A 7889-nucleotide genomic window follows, 5' to 3' on the forward strand; every position below is an offset into this window, starting at 1 on the left:
AATACTTAAAAAATTACACTACAGACTTGAAAAATATCCATAAGATTCAGACACTAAAGGAACTCTGGTGAAACAAATGTGCTTACAGCTGTTTAGGGGCATATTCACATAAGACATTTCAAACATTTCAGCATATGCCCTACAGATGACCTATCAATTACTAACAGTGTGAGAACACTGTTCTAAGCCCAGTTTGCGGGTAGCTGTTTAGGAACATGTTCATATAAGACTTAACAAACATTTCATTGCATGCGGGACAGAATATATATAGCATTTGTTCACTGAGAGAAAACTGTGGTGAAACCATCTTACTTGCAGCCATTAAGGATCCTCTTCATATTAGTCATTATAACCATTTCAATATTTGCTGTTCTGATTGAATATGAGTTTCAAACAATGAAAGAAACACTGTGCTGAATCCAGCTTGCAAGTAAGTTTTAACTAACACTTCACTACAAGTGTCACAGAATATCTGCAATATTGTTTCACTGAAAGAACTCTGTGGTGAAAGCATCTTGAAGCTATTATTAGGAACATTTGTATTGGAGACATTTCTCACATTTCAGTATATGCCATAATGAATGGGTATCATTTTCCTACAATGAAAGAACACTGTGCTAAATAGAGCTCACAGATAGCTATCTAGGAACGTTTTTACATAAGACTCATCAAACATTTTACAATAGTCGTGACAGACTATACATAACATTCAGTCACTGAAAGAAAACTGTGGAGAAACAATCTTGCTTGTACATATTTAGAAACTTCTTCATGTTCACCATTTCAAGCGTTTCCATATAAGACATACTGAATGAATATCACTTTGAGACAATGATATAATGTGCTGAAGCCAGATTGCAGGCAGCTGTTTAGGAACCTTTTCATAAGAGACTTATCATACATTTCACTACAAAGTATCTATTACATCCATTCAATGAAAGAACACTATTGTGAAGCCAGATTGCTGGTAGCTAATTAGGAACCTCTTGATATAAGGCTTTTCTAATATTTCAGTTTATGCCAAACAGAATGACTATCATTTTCTTAAAATGAAATAACACTGTGTTGAACTCATCTTGCAGGAAGCCATTTAGGGTTTCTTCATACAAAACACCAAACATGTCACTACTGCTCTGACAGAATCTCTGTAAGATTCCTTCACTGAGGAACACACTCTGGTGAAACCAGATTGCTCATAAGTTTTTAGGAATATCTTTATATAAGGCTATTCAAACACATCATATGCTATACAGAATGATGATCACTTCCATTAAATTAAACAACATTGTGATGCAACCAGCTGGCACATGCTATTTATGAACATTTTGTGTGTGTCTTATCAAACGTTTCTCTGCAGCCACAATGTGATAATTATTACATTCATTCAATGAAATACTGTGTTGAAAAAGCTTGCTTGTGGCTGTTTAGAAACATCTTCATGTAAGTGTTCATGCAAGTCTTATCAAACATTTCACTACAGGCATGACAGAATATCTATAACCTTCAATGTCTGTAAGAACACTGTTGTGAAACCATTTTGCTTGTAGCTACTTAGGGACATCTTCATAAAACTTATCCAGCATTTCACTACGGGTGTGATAGACTATCTACAACATTCATTCACTGAAAGAACATTGTCTTGAAAACACCTAGCAAGTAGCTCTTAAGGAACATCTTCACAGATGACATTTCAAACATTTCAGTATATGCCACATGGAACAGCTATCACTTTCTTACAATGAAAGAGCATTGTGCTTAATCAAGCCAACAGGTAGCTGTTTAGGGATATTTTCACATAAATCATATCAAACATTTGACTACAGATGTGACAATGTCTATAACATTTGTTATCTGAAAGAAAATTATGCAAAAACCATCTTCTTTTCACTGTTTAGGAACATCTGCACATAATACACTTCAAATACTTAAGTATATTCCACACAGAGCGACTATCATTTTCACAAAATGAAAGAACACATGCTGAATCCAGTTTATAGGTAGCTGTTTAGGAACATCATATATCAAATATTTCACCACAGATGTGACAATATCTAGAACATTCATTCACTGAAAGAACACTGTGAAGAAACCATCTTGCTTGTTAGCTGTTTAAGAATATAAATCAAAGGCTCTTCAAACATACCACTTTATGCCATACAGAATGGCTATCATCTCCATAGCCAGGAAAGAATACTGTGATGAACCCAGCTTGCAAGTAATTGTTTATTAATATCTTGCTCAAGTCTCATCAGACATTTGCCTACAGTCATGACAGGATGTCTTTAATGTTTATTCAATGTAATAACACTATATTTAAAAAAATTTCCTTGTAGCTGTTTAGAAACATCTTCATGTAAGACTTATTAAACATTCCTTTGCAGGAATGACAGAATCTCTAAACATTCACTCATTGAACGAACACAGGGATGAAAGCAGTTTTCTTGTAACTGTTGAGGAACATCTTCGTATAAAGCTTTTCAAGCATTTCAGTATGTGGCATACAGCATGGCCATACCCTTCTTACAAGGAAAGAAGGTTGTGTTTCATAGCTTTCAGGTAGATTATTAGGAGTATTTTTATGTAAGACCTATTGAACATTTAACTACAGGCATGACAGAATATCTATTACATCCATTCAATGAAAGAACACTATGGTGAAAGTGGCTTGGTTTTACTGTTAAGGAAGATCTTCATTTCAGTCCTTTTCAGCATTTCAGTATATGCCATACTAAACGGCTGTCACTATCTTATGATGAAATTATTCTGTCCTGAACACATCTTGTTGGATTCTATTTAGGAACATCTTCATATAAGACCTCTCTAACATTTAAGTATATGCCATACAGAATGGCTCTCACTTACTTACAGTTAAAGGACACTGTGCTAAACCCGGCTTGCTGGCGGCTGTTTGAAACCTCTTCATATAAGACTTATTAAACATTTCACTACAGGCATGACAGACTAGCTATAACACTCGTTCACTGAAAGAACACTGTGGTGAAGCCAGATTACTTCTGGCGCCTTGGGAATGTCTTCGTATAAGGCTCTTCAAACACTTCATTATGCCTACAGAATGGCTATCACTCCCATATCCAGAAAGAACGTTCTGATGAAACCAGTGGCTCTTTATGAGCATTTCATTTATGTCTTATCAAACGTTTCTCTACAGCCGCAACATGATATCCGTAACATTCATTCAAGGAAACCACACTATGTTGAAAAAGCTTGCTTGTAGCTGTTCAGGAACACTTTCACATAAGACATCAAATAGTTCTCTTGAGGCATGACAGAATACGTATAACATTCATTTTCTGAATGAACACTGTGGTGAAAACACCTTGCTTGCAGCTCTTTAGGGGAATCTTCAAATAAGTCCTATCAAACATTTCACTACGGGCATGATGGAATATCTATAACATTCACTCATTGAAAGAATGCTGTGGTGAAACCAACTTCCTTGTAGCTTTTAAGGAACATCTTCATGTAAGTCTTTTCTAGCATTTCAGTATGAGCCATAGAGAACAGCTATACTTTCTTAAAATGAAAAAACATTGTACTTAACTCAGCTTTCAGGTAGACTTATAGTAACATTTTCATGTAAGATTTATTGAACATTTCACAACATGTGCGACAGAATATCTATTACATTAATTCAATGAAAGATCACTATTGTGAAACCAGCTTGCTTGTATCTCTTTAGAAATAGACTCATATAAGTCTTTTCTGACATTTCAGTGTATGCCATACAAAGTAACTATCACTTTATTACAATGAAAAGTCAGTGTGCTGATCCCAGCTTGCAGGTAGCTGTAGGAACATTTTCATATATGATATAAAACATTTCACTACAGCCTTAGGAGACTATATATAAAGTTTATTAAATGAAAGAACACTGTGGTGTAACCAGATTGCTTGTAGCTATTTAGGAGTATCTTCATACAAGTCTTTTCAAACATTTCAGTGTATTCCATCCAGAATGGTTATCACTTCCATAAAATGAAAGAACAATGTTAAGAACCCAGCTGGAAAGTTGTCTTTTAGAAATATCTTTTTATAAGTCTTAACAAATATTGCGCTATGGTCATGACAGAATGATTTTAATATTCACTCAAGGAAAGAAGGATGAGCTGAACCCTTGTTTCCTAGTATCTGTTTAGGAAGAACTTCATAAAATACTTAAAAAATTACACTACAGACTTGAAAAATATCCATAAGATTCAGACACTAAAGGAACTCTGGTGAAACAAATGTGCTTACAGCTGTTTAGGGGCATATTCACATAAGACATTTCAAACATTTCAGCATATGCCCTACAGATGACCTATCAATTACTAACAGTGTGAGAACACTGTTCTAAGCCCAGTTTGCGGGTAGCTGTTTAGGAACATGTTCATATAAGACTTAACAAACATTTCATTGCATGCGGGACAGAATATATATAGCATTTGTTCACTGAGAGAAAACTGTGGTGAAACCATCTTACTTGCAGCCATTAAGGATCCTCTTCATATTAGTCATTATAACCATTTCAATATTTGCTGTTCTGATTGAATATGAGTTTCAAACAATGAAAGAAACACTGTGCTGAATCCAGCTTGCAAGTAAGTTTTAACTAACACTTCACTACAAGTGTCACAGAATATCTGCAATATTGTTTCACTGAAAGAACTCTGTGGTGAAAGCATCTTGAAGCTATTATTAGGAACATTTGTATTGGAGACATTTCTCACATTTCAGTATATGCCATAATGAATGGGTATCATTTTCCTACAATGAAAGAACACTGTGCTAAATAGAGCTCACAGATAGCTATCTAGGAACGTTTTTACATAAGACTCATCAAACATTTTACAATAGTCGTGACAGACTATACATAACATTCAGTCACTGAAAGAAAACTGTGGAGAAACAATCTTGCTTGTACATATTTAGAAACTTCTTCATGTTCACCATTTCAAGCGTTTCCATATAAGACATACTGAATGAATATCACTTTGAGACAATGATATAATGTGCTGAAGCCAGATTGCAGGCAGCTGTTTAGGAACCTTTTCATAAGAGACTTATCATACATTTCACTACAAAGTATCTATTACATCCATTCAATGAAAGAACACTATTGTGAAGCCAGATTGCTGGTAGCTAATTAGGAACCTCTTGATATAAGGCTTTTCTAATATTTCAGTTTATGCCAAACAGAATGACTATCATTTTCTTAAAATGAAATAACACTGTGTTGAACTCATCTTGCAGGAAGCCATTTAGGGTTTCTTCATACAAAACACCAAACATGTCACTACTGCTCTGACAGAATCTCTGTAAGATTCCTTCACTGAGGAACACACTCTGGTGAAACCAGATTGCTCATAAGTGTTTAGGAATATCTTTATATAAGGCTATTCAAACACATCATATGCTATACAGAATGATGATCACTTCCATTAAATTAAACAACATTGTGATGCAACCAGCTGGCACATGCTATTTATGAACATTTTGTGTGTGTCTTATCAAACGTTTCTCTGCAGCCACAATGTGATAATTATTACATTCATTCAATGAAATACTGTGTTGAAAAAGCTTGCTTGTGGCTGTTTAGAAACATCTTCATGTAAGTGTTCATGCAAGTCTTATCAAACATTTCACTACAGGCATGACAGAATATCTATAACCTTCAATGTCTGTAAGAACACTGTTGTGAAACCATTTTGCTTGTAGCTACTTAGGGACATCTTCATAAAACTTATCCAGCATTTCACTACGGGTGTGATAGACTATCTACAACATTCATTCACTGAAAGAACATTGTCTTGAAAACACCTAGCAAGTAGCTCTTAAGGAACATCTTCACAGATGACATTTCAAACATTTCAGTATATGCCACATGGAACAGCTATCACTTTCTTACAATGAAAGAGCATTGTGCTTAATCAAGCCAACAGGTAGCTGTTTAGGGATATTTTCACATAAATCATATCAAACATTTGACTACAGATGTGACAATGTCTATAACATTTGTTATCTGAAAGAAAATTATGCAAAAACCATCTTCTTTTCACTGTTTAGGAACATCTGCACATAATACACTTCAAATACTTAAGTATATTCCACACAGAGCGACTATCATTTTCACAAAATGAAAGAACACATGCTGAATCCAGTTTATAGGTAGCTGTTTAGGAACATCATATATCAAATATTTCACCACAGATGTGACAATATCTAGAACATTCATTCACTGAAAGAACACTGTGAAGAAACCATCTTGCTTGTTAGCTGTTTAAGAATATAAATCAAAGGCTCTTCAAACATACCACTTTATGCCATACAGAATGGCTATCATCTCCATAGCCAGGAAAGAATACTGTGATGAACCCAGCTTGCAAGTAATTGTTTATTAATATCTTGCTCAAGTCTCATCAGACATTTGCCTACAGTCATGACAGGATGTCTTTAATGTTTATTCAATGTAATAACACTATATTTAAAAAAATTTCCTTGTAGCTGTTTAGAAACATCTTCATGTAAGACTTATTAAACATTCCTTTGCAGGAATGACAGAATCTCTAAACATTCACTCATTGAACGAACACAGGGATGAAAGCAGTTTTCTTGTAACTGTTGAGGAACATCTTCGTATAAAGCTTTTCAAGCATTTCAGTATGTGGCATACAGCATGGCCATACCCTTCTTACAAGGAAAGAAGGTTGTGTTTCATAGCTTTCAGGTAGATTATTAGGAGTATTTTTATGTAAGACCTATTGAACATTTAACTACAGGCATGACAGAATATCTATTACATCCATTCAATGAAAGAACACTATGGTGAAAGTGGCTTGGTTTTACTGTTAAGGAAGATCTTCATTTCAGTCCTTTTCAGCATTTCAGTATATGCCATACTAAACGGCTGTCACTATCTTATGATGAAATTATTCTGTCCTGAACACATCTTGTTGGATTCTATTTAGGAACATCTTCATATAAGACCTCTCTAACATTTAAGTATATGCCATACAGAATGGCTCTCACTTACTTACAGTTAAAGGACACTGTGCTAAACCCGGCTTGCTGGCGGCTGTTTGAAACCTCTTCATATAAGACTTATTAAACATTTCACTACAGGCATGACAGACTAGCTATAACACTCGTTCACTGAAAGAACACTGTGGTGAAGCCAGATTACTTCTGGCGCCTTGGGAATGTCTTCGTATAAGGCTCTTCAAACACTTCATTATGCCTACAGAATGGCTATCACTCCCATATCCAGAAAGAACGTTCTGATGAAACCAGTGGCTCTTTATGAGCATTTCATTTATGTCTTATCAAACGTTTCTCTACAGCCGCAACATGATATCCGTAACATTCATTCAAGGAAACCACACTATGTTGAAAAAGCTTGCTTGTAGCTGTTCAGGAACACTTTCACATAAGACATCAAATAGTTCTCTTGAGGCATGACAGAATACGTATAACATTCATTTTCTGAATGAACACTGTGGTGAAAACACCTTGCTTGCAGCTCTTTAGGGGAATCTTCAAATAAGTCCTATCAAACATTTCACTACGGGCATGATGGAATATCTATAACATTCACTCATTGAAAGAATGCTGTGGTGAAACCAACTTCCTTGTAGCTTTTAAGGAACATCTTCATGTAAGTCTTTTCTAGCATTTCAGTATGAGCCATAGAGAACAGCTATACTTTCTTAAAATGAAAAAACATTGTACTTAACTCAGCTTTCAGGTAGACTTATAGTAACATTTTCATGTAAGATTTATTGAACATTTCACAACATGTGCGACAGAATATCTATTACATTAATTCAATGAAAGATCACTATTGTGAAACCAGCTTGCTTGTATCTCTTTAGAAATAGACTCATATAAGT

This window comes from Equus asinus, chromosome 25 (assembly GCF_041296235.1).
Source record: "Equus asinus isolate D_3611 breed Donkey chromosome 25, EquAss-T2T_v2, whole genome shotgun sequence".
Lineage (NCBI taxonomy): Eukaryota > Metazoa > Chordata > Mammalia > Perissodactyla > Equidae > Equus > Equus asinus.